Raw genomic sequence first — 16,039 nt, 5'->3', positions numbered from 1 at the left:
TATTTTATTCAGATGATAGCGACCTATCCTTTACTAATGCTATAAAGCATGAAATAAGGACGGTTAATAATATCCTTATTACGGCCAAAACGTATCGTTACCCGTATGTACACAAACTGGAGGTACAACGGCAGATACAAGAGATGTTGGACAAAGGAATAATCCGACCCAGCCACTCTCCTTATTCTGCACCTGTCTGGATTGTGCCCAAAAAATTGGACGCCAGCGGCAAACAGAAGTGGAGAGTTATCGTAGACTATAGGAAGCTTAATGAAGTAACTATAGACGACAAATACCCTATTCCAAATATAGCTGAAATTTTGGAAAAGCTCGGACGCTGCCAATATTTCACGACTTTGGATTTGGCAAAGGGTTTCCACCAAATCGAAATTCATGAAAAAGACGTGGCTAAGACGGCCTTCAGTGTAGAAAATGGTCATTACGAATTTCTACGTATGCCATTTGGACTGAAGACGGCTCCAGCTACTTTCCAACGGCTGATGAATAATGTGCTATCCGACTTGATAAATAAGATATGCCTAGTATATCTTGATGATATCATTATATTCAGCACTTCGCTCCAAGAGCATGTGGAATCTTTAACAAAAGTTCTACAACGCCTCAAAGAAGTAAATCTTAAAATTCAAATTGATAAATGCGAGTTTTTGAAGAGGGAAACAAATTTCCTCGGACATGTTGTGTCAGATAGGGGCATAGAGCCCAACCCTGACAAAATAAGTTGTGTGAAGAGATTCCCACTGCCAACAACACAAAAAGAAATAAAACAATTTTTAGGTTTAGCGGGTTATTACCGTAAATTCATAAGAGATTATTCAAAAATTGCTCGACCTATGACGAGGTGCTTGAAAAAAGACGCAAAAGTAAACACAAAAAATTCAGAGTATGTCGAAAGTTTCGAAACCCTGAAAAGACTTTTAACAAACAACCCCGTATTAGCATATCCCGATTTCAATGAAAAATTCATACTCCAAACTGATGCGAGTAATTACGCTCTAGGTGCAATCCTGTCCCAAAAGGGTCATGCGATTTGTTTTGCAAGCCGAACTTTAAATGGCGCAGAACAAAATTACAGCACCATTGAAAAGGAGCTGCTTGCAATCGTCTGGTCCACGAAATATTTTAGGCCATATCTGTTCGGTAGACGATTTCTCATAGAAACCGATCACAGGCCTCTAACCTGGTTATTCTCCGTAAAAGAGCCGAATTCTAAATTAATTAGATGGAGGTTAAGACTCCAGGAATTTGACTACGAAATAATATACAAAAAAGGAGTTCTTAATGGGAACGCAGACGCGTTATCAAGAGCAAATATACTTTTGAACCAAAACATAGTAGAAGCAGAACACACCGTATGTACAGAAATAAGTAATCCTCTCAACTTTTATAAAAGGCAAATAGTATTCAAAGTAATTACATCAGGATCACTCAAAATTAAAAATGAAAACATTTTTAAAAATAACAGAAAAACCATTTACGCAAAAAACTTTGATGAAGGAAATCTCAAAATAATATTGAAAAACCATTTCTGCCCTGATAAAACAAATGTCGTGTTCATGGATGATGAAAGGATATACGAGAACCTAAAAGAAGCTGCAAATAGGTACTTCACGGAAAATAGAAATTTTAAAATTGTTAAATGCAAAACATTCCTTTTAGATATCCTAGATGAAACAGAACTAGCACAAAGAATAGAAACAGAACATGCGAAAAATAACCACAGAGGAGTTAACGAAAACTTTACTGCTTTAAAAACCGAAATTTACCATCCAAATTTAAAATCGAGAATTAATCAGTTCATTAATAATTGCAATATTTGCAATTTAGAAAAATATGATAGAAACCCGGTAAAACAAAAATTCAAATTAACCGAAACACCCGAAAGCCCAGGTGAAGTAGTATGTGTCGATGTATTTTACAGTCTTGAAAAAACCCTATTTTTAACATTCATCGATAAATTTTCTAAATATGCTCAAGCTATTAAAATTAAAAACAGATCATGGATTGAATTCAAAATTGCACTAACTCAATTCTTGTCCATAATGGGAAATGTAAATAAATTGATAATTGACAATGAACTTGGATTTAAGGCGTTACCACTATTAGATTAAATTTTTAAGAGAACAGAACATTGACATTCACTACACATCCAACAACAACCACACTTCAAATTCTGACATAGAACGATTACATAATACTATAAACGAACATGTAAGGATTTTAAAACACGATTCAAATAGAGATACGGAAAGTGTCGAAGAGAAAATGTACAAAATAATGATATACTATAACAATTCCGTACATTCAACTACTGGTAGAAAACCAATAGATTTTAGAAATGGTAATATAAGCTACTCGGAATACCCTTTAATTAGAGAGAAAATCATTAAACAAAAAGAAAGAATTTTAGAGAAATTATTATAAATAAACAAAGGGAAAATGTACAAGTACAAACAGGACCAGTATACTTAAAAGATGAAAGAGGAGGGAAAAACAACTCAAAGTTTAGGAAAGTAGTAGTATCTAGGATAGATGACGATCATGTTGTTACAAATCGAAATCATAAATATTACAAATCCCATATTAAAAGAAAAAAGAAATTTCAAAATTTAACAATAACAGACAAACAGCATAAAATAAGGATACATACATTCTTTTTCAGATGAAACTATTACCAACAATATTGAGCTTAATTTTGGTTCTACACCTGACACAATCGCAAAAGATGGACATACAAGACCTTGAGGAAAACGAAGGTTATATCCCAATTAAGGAAAAAGATATAAGAATCATAGACCACTACAAAAGAATATTTCATTTTATAAATTTAACTGACTACTATCACACAACGGAAGCCATATACAATAACATAAATTTGTTAGATAGCCCTTTATCGGACTTATTACCCTTGCTCGATACAATGAAAAATAACTTCAAAATACTAAAGACTAAATTAGACAATCTTTCACCCAACTTTAAGACAAGAACAAGAAGAGGACTAATAAACGGATTAGGTAAAGGCATAAAGTTTATTACAGGTAACATGGACAGCGATGACGAAGAAGAAATCAAATCAGCTTTACTAAACATCACAGACAATATAAAACACAACTCAGAACAGACAAATACATTGGCACGGATAAGTAACACCCTTTCTCAACAGATTCAGAATATCACCTCTCATATAAATAAGCAACAATTTATTGTCAGTAAATATATTAACCAATTCCGACGGGACATAGAGAACCAAATACTTTCCTTAGAAAACGAAGTTATGTTTCTAAGCCATATATATCAGATTGACAGTGACATAAACTTACTCAAAAACCATATGGACGACATTGCTAGAGTTATATTTACTAGCAAATTAGGTATTATCCCCACTGACTTGCTAGGCGAAAAGGAAATCGAAATTGTAGATAACTTTGAGACATACACCAATACTTTAGTAAAGAATTTCTTTGAAAGCTATTCAAACAATTGCAATTATAAACAAAACAATTTAAATGTAAGTTCAACTTTCCTAATTATTTTTGAGAATTGTGAAATAAATATAAGAAATAAAACATTCTACAATGATAAAATATCATTTATTGAAAAAACCATTCAGCCTCATCTTATAACTAAAGTTAAAGAAAATAAAACAATTGTAGAATTAAATTTAAAAGATTTGTATATTAAACAAACTAAATATGAAGAAAATTTAGATCAAATGATAAATCATGATAAACCAACAAAAACTATTAGTTATACCATCGATACTGTAATTATACTAAGGATCATTATCTTAATCGTAATATATATTTTAAGACCAAAACGAATACTTAAAATTTCGTCGGAGCCTCAATCTAACGGTGGGGGTGTTACAACACCAACCGTTATCCCCATAACAAGGGTTAACATAATATGAAAAGCATATGTATATACATATATACATGCATCCATACATACCTATGTATACATATTTATGCAACCTAATTTATTTCACTTGACAAAAATGCAACTTAATTTTAATTTTACTCCAATACATTTAATTCCAGACATGATTCCTGGAAATTATTTCCAAATCAACTGCATTTCCGTTCTCACAACGAAAATGCAATTCAACCTAATTTATTTTAACGAATTATTTCATTTTGCAACATAAGTTTGTTTTGTTCCCAACACCAAAAACGGAAACAAAACACACTTATGATTAGTAGGCAAAAACCGACGAAAACAACATTTTTAGTTAATAAGTAAATTGTAATTTTATAATATAAGAAAAGAAATTGAATAATAAAGGGACAGTTGTGAAAACACAGCCAAAGACAAAAGTCTTAAATTTTTTTAATAAGGAAAAATCCTTAAAACATTTCTTATAAAGTCATTAAGAAGTTGGTAGTGGAGATAAGAAATGAAAAATATATAAGTATTATTGAAAAAAAAAGTAAACCTTTTCTATTTTCTGACAGTCGGCTTCCTTATGGAAACAATTAGCTTATGGAAGTTTTTAGTAAGCTTTGTTGCTTTCTCAATGAGTTTACATATATTTAGGTGGATATTTCGCCATTATTTTCAAACAATTTATGCTTTGCAACATTGCTATTAAGTGAAGGTGAATTTGGTCCGAAAATTCATTTTTTTAAGTACGAGTGTTGTTTTTAGCGATACAAATAGTCATAATTTATTCAGTCAGTTTTAAGGCGAATCTATTAAAGGTGGTATCGGCAAATCAGCTGATATATATATTTTTTTCTTTCGCCATGTCCATGTGGCTGTCAGCCCAGAATGAATCAAGTCGAATTCATTCTTTGTTTTCTTCTTTTCTAATACTTTGCTTTGACAATCAAAAGTACAAAATAGTGTTGTTGGTATAGTGCTACCACCTTTAATGAATGCCCCTTGGTCAAATTCCATATAATAATTTATAATTTTATTTATAATTTTCATTGAAATAGTGACAAATGCATGGACGTCAAAGGACTAAAGCAATGCTTGCAATAACTATTTCGTAGTGTAGGTTGTAGGTATGGTTGAATCAAGGCGAATCTATTAAAGGTGGTATCGGTAAATCAGCTGATATTTTTTTTCTTTCGCCGTGTCCATGTGACTGTCAGCTCTGAATGAATCAAGGCGAATTCATCTTTTGTTTTCTAGTTTCTCAATACTTTGCTTTGACAATCAAAAGTATAAAATATTGTTGTTGGTCTAGTGCCACCATCTTTAATGAATATGCCTTGGGTTGAACCATTTAAAATTGTTTTAATAGTTCCTGCACTGTCCATATTTTTAGATTAAAAAAATTAAGGACTAATTTTTTGATATTTTGATTAATTTTTTAACGATTGATTTATTTGTATGTGGATATCTTTGGAATACGGCATTTACATCATAGGAATATAAAAAGTATATGCCTTTTTGGATGTTTGACCGAGCTCCTCCTCCTATTTGTGACGTGCGTCTTGATGTTTTTTCACGAATGAAGGGACCTACAGACTTAAGCCGACGGCTTAAGCTCAACGGCAAATGAAGAGCTTTTTCATGGCAGAAATACACTCGGAGGTTTCCATTGCCTGCCTAGTGCCTACCGCTATAAAAAAAGCTTTTACCTGGTTATAACCACAATAACAACACAGCTTTTAGTTGATGGTGCGCTTATTTATAGCTGTTTGGCAACGTTAACGTAAATTAATCGAGACCGAAAAACGCAGCTACCCAGTGCTTGAGATGCTAGACAATAAGGAAGCCAGCTGTAACTCAGATTTTGCTAATTGGGGAAACATCCTTTTTTCTAAGTGGTGAAACATCTCAGTCTGAGGTAACGGAATCGACGTCTCGTTGTTGTAGCAGCTGCTATGTGGATATCTTTGGAATACGGCATATACATCATATGGAATATCTGAAAAAGGCGAGATGGGGGTGTTAATAACACTTGCGTGCATTTTTATACTCTTGTCAGGCCAAAGAATATTCAGTTATACAATACTTCGAAAATGTATATGATTACATGTAATCAGTTATAAAAATTGCGCATTTGAACTATTCCAACATTGTAAGAGCTTCAATTACGGGATTCAAACAGCGAGCCCTTTATAGTAACAAAGCAACTTAATCAGTTGATTAAATATTTAAATTTAAGTGTTGAATACCAGCGCAAACATTCCTACACATACATATATGCAACGATTAACAGATATGAATTATCAAAATAAAGCTCATCAGCTTTATCATTTAATTGCATTTTAGCTTAGTAATGCAAATAAATGTGCATGTGTCCAGGTATGTAACATACACAGATTTAATTCGATGCTTATCAGTCAATTTAATGTCGTATAACAAGTATGTGTTAAAAAAATACTAGTTTTTATAGTTTATTTTTAGATTGAGTAATACAGCGAGGGTGAACGAGGGTATTTCGAATGATTTTCACACATTTTCTCTAAATTTAATTACTCTCACATTTTCACATATCCTTTAAATTGTTTGATGAAATTCAAGTTGATATTTCACCTACTCAATTTTAAATATTTAAACCACTTGATTTTGTGAATGTACGTAGTATATAAATTCTCAGTTTAAGCAAATATACTTACAATGTATTTAATTTGTCTTTATTTCTACGAATCTGAAATATCTGTAATTTATTTATTTGCTTTCTCAAATTTGTTCACTCAATTAAATTCCATAAATAAAATTTAGTATATTAGAAAACTAACCGTGGTCTTCGTTGACCTTCTTCCTTGTCCTTCAAAGCGCATCTGGAATATGGACGAGAAACATTCCTCAGCCACGGCGGCATCACTACCGCTACAGTGCCATAACAACGTGAAGGAAACATTTGGCAGGAGTCGTCGAAAACCAAATAATGTTTAGAGCTCCTGTGTGGTTTGAGAAGCAACTCATTGCATGTGCACACTCCGAGTAAGTAACGCCTCAAATTCTGTGGTATAACCCGGAATTTGTTCAATAAATCTGCTTGGCATAGGAAGCGACCCATCTTACTGCAACTCTGAAGTCGATGAATGACAGTGACCAAGTGCAAGCTATTAAATTAGTTTAAGGTTCAAAGAATCGATTTTTTTTTTCTGAATGCACTTATATTTAAGAATACACCCTGACAATTCAATATCGTTCTGATAAATATTTGCGAAGTTACACGCAAATTTGAAAAGGCGATTCAGAGAACTTGAAAGAACACGGCAAACTTTAAGTCTGTTCGGGTTTTTAACTTCAGAGGATCCAGTTCAGCGATATAGTGGTCACCGCAAAACGTCTTTTTTGAGAGGAGCTCACGGAAATCAGCCGTAAATATTTTTACTTATACTAAGTCTTAAAATACAGTTCTAAGGTAACATAATATGTGTACAGGGTGAACGATATGAAGTGTTACCTATTCAAAATACCATAACTTTTTTGTGTGAAATTAGTTTTTATTGATTTCAAAGACAAAATTGTTCAAAAATGATTGCAATTTTAACATATATTCACTTTAGCGCGATATGTTTAATGCGAAAAATTCTGCTTTATTCAAGTTTTGTGATTTTCGTCATACAAGAAGTAACAAAATAAACATTTATTCCATAAATATACATATGTATATGTTTAAGCGATAACAATATTTTAGTTTAGCCAATTACAATATTTTTTGGAATTCTTTTTAAATATGTAGTGTGACTTAATTCATTTCCTTTCTTAACAATTCTTCGCAGCTGTTCGTTTTTTTTAGAAGAGTTCTACGCAAAAATACTGTGGATTGCGTAGCCGGAATTGAACTGATGACGGTTATTTTTTTGAAGCGCGGCCGAAGGGCGCCCACGCGAAAAGGAGTTCTACGCAAAAATACGGTGGATTGCGTAGCCGGAGTTGGGCTGATGAGGGTTATTTTTTTGAAGCGTGCCCGAAGGCCGCCCACGCGAAAAGGGGTTCTACGCAAAAATACGGTGGATTGCGTAGCCGGAGTTGGACTGATGAGGGTTACTTTTTTGAAGCGCGGCCGAAGGCCGCCCATGCGAAAAGGAGTTCTACGCAAAAATACTGTGGATTCTATCGAAACTGAAGAAAAAATTATTATTATTATTTTTTATTTAATATCTCGAATAATAATAAAAAATAATAATAATAATAAATTAAATAATTACATTACCTCTTTAACATTGTTAACATTATATTTTAATACAGAATTTTGAAAGCAGAATTTTAGAAAGCAGAATTTTAAAAAAGCAGAATTTTAAAAAAGCAGAATTTTAAAAAAGCAGAATTTTAAAAAGGCAGAATTTTGTTTTTAGAATTTTGTACATACAGAATTTCGACACCAACCCTTTTTTAACCATTCTTGGTTCACACGAGCTTTATGAGACGGTGCCGAGTCCTGTTGGAACGTCCATGCTCTACGACCGAAATGTTTGCGTGTCCACGGCTCTAAAACAGCTTCTAAAACATTTTCCCGATAATAAGTCGCATTCACTTTGACACCAGGCTCGATAAAAATGATTGGAGAGAGGCCATCAGCGGTCACTGCGACCCAAACCATTACTTGCGATGGGAAATTGCTTCGAGTGGCCATACGTAGGCTCGAATTCTCGTATGAGCGTTCGGTCAAGTAAACACGATCGTTTTGAATGTTTATGAACTGCTTAATTGGGAATTTTTTTTCGTCAGAAAACACAATGTTAGGAAATTCGCCACGTTCGTGCAAGCGAAACAACTCCTTTGCTCTTTCGCACCGAACTTTTTTTTGCTGGGGTGAAAGATCGTGTGCTTTTTAGAACTTGTAAGCCTTGACCTTGAGCTCATTTTGCAATATGGGTCGAATGCTGTCTTGCGATATTTTCAGTTCTTTGGCCATTTTTCTTCTAATTCACGATTTTGTTTTTCATTTGTATTTGCTCCCATAAAATATTACACCTGTCGCGAGACAATAAGTAATTTGATTAATAAGGAAAAAAATTGGAAGAAAGAGTGAAGAGTCGAAGGTCCATTGCTCACAAAATCATTTAACAAAATAAACAAGAGGGAATAGGAAAAATTTTGCAGATTAAATTCACAATTAGACTTCATATAAAGGGTTTTCCAATAACAGGTGTTATTTTGAATAGGATTGCGCTATCGAGAGATGATTAACGTTTTTTTATGGCCGGAATTGGATGATATTGATCTGGATATCGTTTATTTTTAACAAGACGGCGCTATGTGCCACACAAGCAACGAAACCATTGATCTATTACGGGAAAAGTTGCCGGACCATGTTATCTCTCGAAGAAGTGATCACAATTGTCCACCGAGACCTTGTGATTTAACACCTTGTGACTTTTTTCTTTGGGACCACGTGAAAGAGAAGATCTACGCCAACAGCCCAGGGTCGATTCAAGACATCAAAGAAAATTTCATGAAAAGGATATTGTCCTGTGCGGCATACCTTCCTCTTTATAATGAAACTAGCAAACCCGACCCCCTTCGCTGGGCACACTAAAATAGAATAGATATGGTTTAGAACAGAAAATATATGATTTTCATATTATTTGTTTCTTTATTCTTTATTCAAGCGCTTTGGCATAAACAATATTTTTTGTTTTTCTATTTGTTTTTGAGTAAATATAAAATATAAATTGAAAATCAGGAAAAAAGAAGATTGTTTTTAAATTTCAAATCACCGCATATGAATAAACAATCGTCTTTTTTCCTGATCATCCATGAATTTTTCGTTTCAATTTATATGTTTTATTAAGCATTGGAGCTTTTATAACCATTATCCATTTAGATTTTTCAAAAAAAAAAAAACGAAAAAAAATGTTTTTTCCACGAACACATAATTTCATTCGGATTTCACATTAAATTCTCAAATTTCATAAGAAATTATTCACTGTTCCAAAATCCACTCCAAAAAAATTCTCAAACAATTTTTACATGTTGCACTTACGTTTTTTCCTTATGGCATCCAAATCAGAAAGAAATATTGACACATTGTAACTCACACTGTCAATTTGACAGTTCAGTTCCGCCCCAAGCGTTAAAAAAGTAAGCGACATTATGGCTGGTTCAAAAGAACGCTGTACCCGTTGCCAGTGCTCCGAATTACAACCAAACTTTACGAAACCCATTTTCAATACTTACTTAACAATGTGCGTAAGTTTGGTTTAATTCGGTTCAAAGACACGGCGGGTGCACGTTTTGGCATATATTTCGAGACCCTAGTTATCAATAGGTATGAAAATTAGCCCGTATTAAAGCACTTATCAACAGCTTTCATTTGATACCCATATTGTACATACACAACCAAAGGTTACCCGGGTCCACGTTTTGACCTATATCTCGAGACCCCAGTCACGGAGCGGCATGAAAAATACTCTGTACTAAAGCATTCACCAACAGCTTTCATTTGATACCCATATTGTACATACACGTTTTGACCTATATCTCGAGACCCTATCTACCAATAGGTATGCAAACTATACGGAAATCATCTTCAATACCTACTTCACAATGTGTGTAAGTTTGGTTTAATTCGGTTGAAAGACACGGCGGGTCCACGTTTTGGCATATATTTCGAGACCTTAGTCATAAATAGGTATGAAAATTAACCCGTATTAAAGCACTTATCCACAGCTTTCATTTGATATCCATATTGTACATACACAACCAAAGGTTACCCGGGTCCACGTTTTGACCTATATCTCGAGCCCTATTTCCAAAATAAAATATAATCCATGTTACTCGTGGATGATGTAGCTTTCGAATGGTGAAAGAATTTTTAAAATCGGTCCAGTAGTTTTTGAGCCTATTCATTACAACCAAACAAACAAACAAACAAAGTTTTCCTCTTTATAATATTAGTATAGATAAACATCTGATCATTTATAGTAAAAAATAGCATTTTTCTTTGAATATCAAAATAACACCTCTTATTGGAAAATCCTTTATCATGCCTGTTCTATTGATGTATCCCTTTTAAGCTGTCTTTGACCATGTTTCTCTACATTTGGGAACCTTCTCATCATTTGTGTGTGTCAGTAACCTGCGTATGTGGCGTCTGCTTGCGTTTTTATTGTCACGCCATTTGTATCGACCTTAAGATACCCGTGAATATCAGCATAAGGTATTTACCACAGTACATTCCTCATAGTCCTAAGTATTTTATTGTAGATTGGACTCGTTGCAGCATACTTAAGTTTCATTTCATGTTAAAACATTTCAATATTCTCTGGATGGTCGACGTAATTTTTATTCTTGATGACACTCCATAAAAAATAGTCGAATGGAGTCGACTCACTGCTTCTTGGTGGGCAATTAGCATCATCTTTTTGGCTGAATATTCAACATTCATTATGGTATTCGTTTTTAATTTTCTCCAATTTTATCATGCGCCTTTAGTAAATATCTTACCACACATTAAGTTTCTGGTACATCATGAATGTCATTTCAGCTGTCAAATTCAAAAAAATCGATAGTTCAAGTTCCAAACGCTAGACAGACACTTCTTTACATATCTACAAGTATGTACATTTTGCTATACTAGATCTACATACATATGTATTGTACATATTTACGTATGTATACTATAATACTTTACTTTAGAACCATAGCGGTGGGAGAGGGCTACAGAAGCCTCGCAATGCAAACCTCCGACGGCAGCTGCAAATTTTTCTCCACCACGTACCCAATTGGAAACGACCGTCTGCTTTCACTATGACGCGACGGCATTGATCGGCACACAACTTATGACTTATGTATGTATGTATGCTTATATATGTATATAAATGGAATACATCCATAAATACTTACGCGTTTTACGTAGTCGTCGAATACATACCCGTAAAGTATCAGCGATTCTGCCCATTTTTGTAATATCTAACCAGTTGATTTATTCGTTTTTCCTTCGTTTTCTCTTGCATTCCAACTTTGTTCTGTGTAATTCACTTTGTCTGCACCCCTCCACACGTTCCACATTGCCCTTTAATAGTCACAAAGTCAAGCAGTCGGCTCGTCAGTACGCCAGTACGCCAGTACGCCAGTACGCCAGCAGACAAACGGGCGAGCAACAACCACTTTATGAAACCAGCTGAGAGGCCCCGTTTAATTTGCTATCAGTATTTCAACAACAGACGGCTAGTGTGCGCGTGGATTTTTCTCTTTTTATTGCATTTTATTTTTCACTTCCGTCATTTTTGTCTGATGCTTCGTTTTTTGTTTTTCTTATATTTTCGTGCTGTTTGCTTGCGCAACATGTTTTCTGCTCTACACTTGCCGCCGCGCCACCCTTTCTCTTGTAGATATATACATACATATGTATGTATGAATATACTCATATATACCGCACAACCCAGTTGGCAGAATGTTCGCCCTTTTTAATTCTCTTAATTTCACAGGCAGGCGTAGGCGCTGCCTTCGATTTTGTGCTGTAAATATGGCAATTTGCTTGATTAAACAGTGAAATAATTGCACTTTTCTACAAAAATTATATGTAAATATGTATGTACATTTACCATTCACCAATTTCCACTGCTGCTACATTTTAGTGCTGCTAATCAAGAAACTTTATTTTCTTCTCTTTTTTAGCGATGCCGCCAACACAATTTTATCGGCGTTCTGGGGGCGTTACAGTTTTTTATGATGATTTTGATTATAGGTATTCCAGTTTCTTAAAGTAGTAAATTTTTAGATATTTACTAAAGCAAATTAATTTTGAAGTATGTATGTATGTATACATGTATGTTGTACCAACGTTGTCGAAGATCTGATGACATGAATTCGTAGGCGATGACGGTTGTTGAAATTAAGTGCAAACTGAACGCTTTCTTCATATTGACTTTACTGTGGGTTTTAACGATACGCCTATGTAAATATGTAAATAAAAGCCTGTTCATACATGCACAAGTATGTACATATGTATATATATGAGAATTTTATAGACACACTTATGTATGAAATATTATTTAACTATTGAAGTTCTTTGTGTTTGGTGTAAAATTATGAAAAATTGCATACAAATTTAGCAAGTTTTCATTAAAGTTTCAAACCTTTCTAGTCAGAATTTTTTAGAAAAATTTTGAGTCTGCTATTTTATAGCCCATTCAATTTTAGTATGGCATGACTATGATTTTACACAGTTCGGTAGTACAGAGTGCAAGTTTCAAGTGGGTTAAACTTCGGGTTGATTCATAAGTAGAAAATTTAATTTTTTTTTCGTTTTTTATTTTGATACATACATACATACATACATACAAAGGTTAGTTGTTGCCATTATTCATAATACATGGTTTTATAATACTTGACAACTGATTTCTGATGCCTTTAATCCATTGATGTAATTTGGAAGTAAGGGAAAAAGAGGCGTAAGTCCCTTTTCTGAAAAGGTGATTAAAAATATAAAAAAATTGCCAACCTACATATATGTTAAGGGGTTATATACAGTTAGAATTTTTAAAAACACGATTTTTTTTTAATTTTATTTCCCTAATGTACATACATGCATACATTTAAGAATACACACAGAAAATATAATATCGCTCCGGTAATATTTTTTTCAGAGTGTTTTTCAAACTTTAAACGCGTTTTTCTCAAAACGGTGTTTTTAAAATCGGTTACTCGAACGGCTAAACCGATTAGTCTCAAATTTTAAAACGAGCTTCTTAAATATATTTTTTAGCAATTAATTGAAGTTTTTTTCTCGCCCATAAATATTTTTTATAACCGAGATTTTGTCAAAAAATTTTATTTTGCTTATTTCTTTGATTAAGTACTAGATTTAACATTATTTTCTCGAAATCTGTTTGCTTTTTCAATTTCGGAGAATCCAGTTCAGAGATATAGTAGTCACCGCAAAACGTCTTTTTTGAGAGGAACTGCAGGAGCTCCTTTCCAAATAAATATTTTTACTAATACCAAGTCTAAGAATACAGTTAAAAGGTAACATAATATGTGACAAATTTGAAGATGAATAAAGTTAAAAGTTTTCTCACAAAAAATTTTGTAAAATTCGCTTTTTTCGGCCTTCTATCTTTATATAACCCCTTAATCCATGTACCAATTCTGGATTTTGAATGTGCCATATCGCCCCAAGCCCAATGAATTGTTTGGTTGGGTGTTCCAACTTTTTAATCTGCCTCTCAGAAAGTATGTGACTGAAGTTGGATTTGAATTTATCCAGTTTCACAAGTCATTCCTTAAGATATCAGTAGATGTATGTATCAAGGCGCATTCATTAAAGCTGGTGACACTAAACCAACCACAATGTTGTTGTTGTTTGTTGTTTTTAACAGCATAGTTAGCCCCGTCAGTGTAGGTATATCATCGTTCGTCTTCGTCTAGCTCATCTAGGGGTAGGCCCAGGAAATATGCTGTTTCGACAGGTTGGGTCCAGAGGGAGAGGGGGGTTAGATGAGTCTGATTAAGCGGGCATGTGAAGAGGTGGTTAGTGTCGTGCGGGGTACCTTCACATGCCGGACATGTGTTTGGTATGTCGGGGTCGATTCTGGATAGGTAGGAGTTTAACCTGCTACAATATCCAGAACGTAATTGTGCCAGTGTTACACGTGTCTCACGGGGAAGCTGGAGCTCTTCATCTGCAATGGGTGGTGGTTGGACTCCGATTACGGCATTCACGGGACGGGAGTTCATGAAGGTGGTAACGGTCTCCCGGTGAATGTCGTTTATTGACTGTCTGAATACTGTCCTGTCCAGTAGGTCTCGGTCAGTTTTGTCCTGGAGTTCGTCAGCGTAGTCGAGGAGGTGTCTCCTGACGTGCCTGGGAAGCGGCTCAGGCTCAAGCAGGTGTCTGCAGGGGTGAAACCTACGGTAACACCCCAGCAGGAACTGCTTGCTGAGCAATTTGTTGTGCTCCGCTACTGGGAGCATTTGTGCCTCGTTGTGTAGGTGTTGTATGGGTGACATCAGGAGGCACCCGGTCGCTGTCCGAATGGCGGTATTCTGACATGTCTGAAGCTTTGTCCACTGCGAATCACTAGTTCCAGGCGACCAGACAGGCGCAGCATAGTTTAGAACCGGCCGGCCAATTGCCTTAAATGTCGAAAGCAACAGTTCTTTGTCCTTGCCCCAAGTGCTGCCGGCCAGCGATTTGAGGACCTTGTTGCGATTTTGGACTTTAGTGGCAATTGCGGTTGTATGCGCAGAGAAGGAGAGCAAGCTGTCAAAGGTTACACCCAAAATTTTGGGGTTATTCACAGTCGGAATTGGTGTGTCGTCGACTTTTACCTTAAGGGACAGCTTGACCTCCTTTGTCCAGGTGGTGAAAAGGGTCGCCGTGGACTTGGTCCAACCACAATGTTCTGTACGTTTGATTGTCAAAGCAAAGTGCTGGAAAAGTAGGAAAGAAAAAATGAATTCGACTTGATTCCTTCTGGGCTGACAGCCACATGGACACGGCGAAAGAAACAAAAAAACAAATCAGCTGATTTACCAACACCACCTTTAATAGATTCGCCTTGGGATGTAAGTATGTTCTAAATCAGAAGTTGTTCAAATTAAACTACACTTTTTAAATAAAAATAGATTTACTTTGTTTGATTAGAAACGTTAACCAATAGATGGGCCGTCTCGGCCTCATTCCAGGATTTGGTAATTTTCGATAGGTATTGGAAGAGAGGTTTTGGATCACTAGACAACTTCGCCCTCTTTTGATTTAGCTCGATCTCGAAATATGTACGTTGTCGAAAAATGATAGACGCACACCTTATCGCCTGGTTTCAATGAAGTGCCGCTCGATTTTACCCATGGGACATAAACAAACTTGACGCCCTCCTTTGCCCACGTTTTGTGGCGCACCATAAGCAGTATTGCCTGCTAAATTTATTCGTAAAAGTTTTCGATTCTATGCTTTTAAATGCTTTTTCATTAAAAATTGATCTGAAATAAAAAGTAGCTCTTCCAAGAGGACATCACGAATTTATTAAGTAGCTCAAAATGGTCGACACAGGTTGAAAATTACTTTAAGTTTACTAATTGCTTCATGAGTTGATGTGCCTTCAGTTAATCAAAACATAATCGCATCGGATGGCTAAGGAAGTTATTTCTCAATATCTGGTTA

General features: G+C 34.9%; 2 long non-coding RNA genes across 2 annotated transcripts; one reads left to right on the top strand and one right to left on the bottom strand.

Annotated features, from left to right (window-relative positions):
- Positions 1 to 5,603: 5,603 nt before the first annotated feature.
- LOC129239411 (uncharacterized) lies at positions 5,604 to 12,562 on the bottom strand. The gene is made up of 3 exons (XR_008581839.1): positions 12,480 to 12,562; positions 11,807 to 12,392; positions 5,604 to 5,899 (listed from the first exon to the last, which is right to left on the bottom strand). It is a non-coding gene; the product is annotated as an uncharacterized LOC129239411 (long non-coding RNA).
- LOC129239410 (uncharacterized) lies at positions 12,192 to 12,859 on the top strand. Its single transcript, XR_008581838.1, has 3 exons — positions 12,192 to 12,282; positions 12,363 to 12,465; positions 12,553 to 12,859. It is a non-coding gene; the product is annotated as an uncharacterized LOC129239410 (long non-coding RNA).
- The last annotated feature ends 3,180 nt before the right edge of the window (positions 12,860 to 16,039 follow it).

This window comes from Anastrepha obliqua, chromosome 2 (genome assembly GCF_027943255.1).
Source record: "Anastrepha obliqua isolate idAnaObli1 chromosome 2, idAnaObli1_1.0, whole genome shotgun sequence".
Classification (NCBI taxonomy): Eukaryota; Metazoa; Arthropoda; class Insecta; order Diptera; family Tephritidae; genus Anastrepha; species Anastrepha obliqua.
This window is presented reverse-complemented; position numbering and strand designations above follow the sequence as displayed.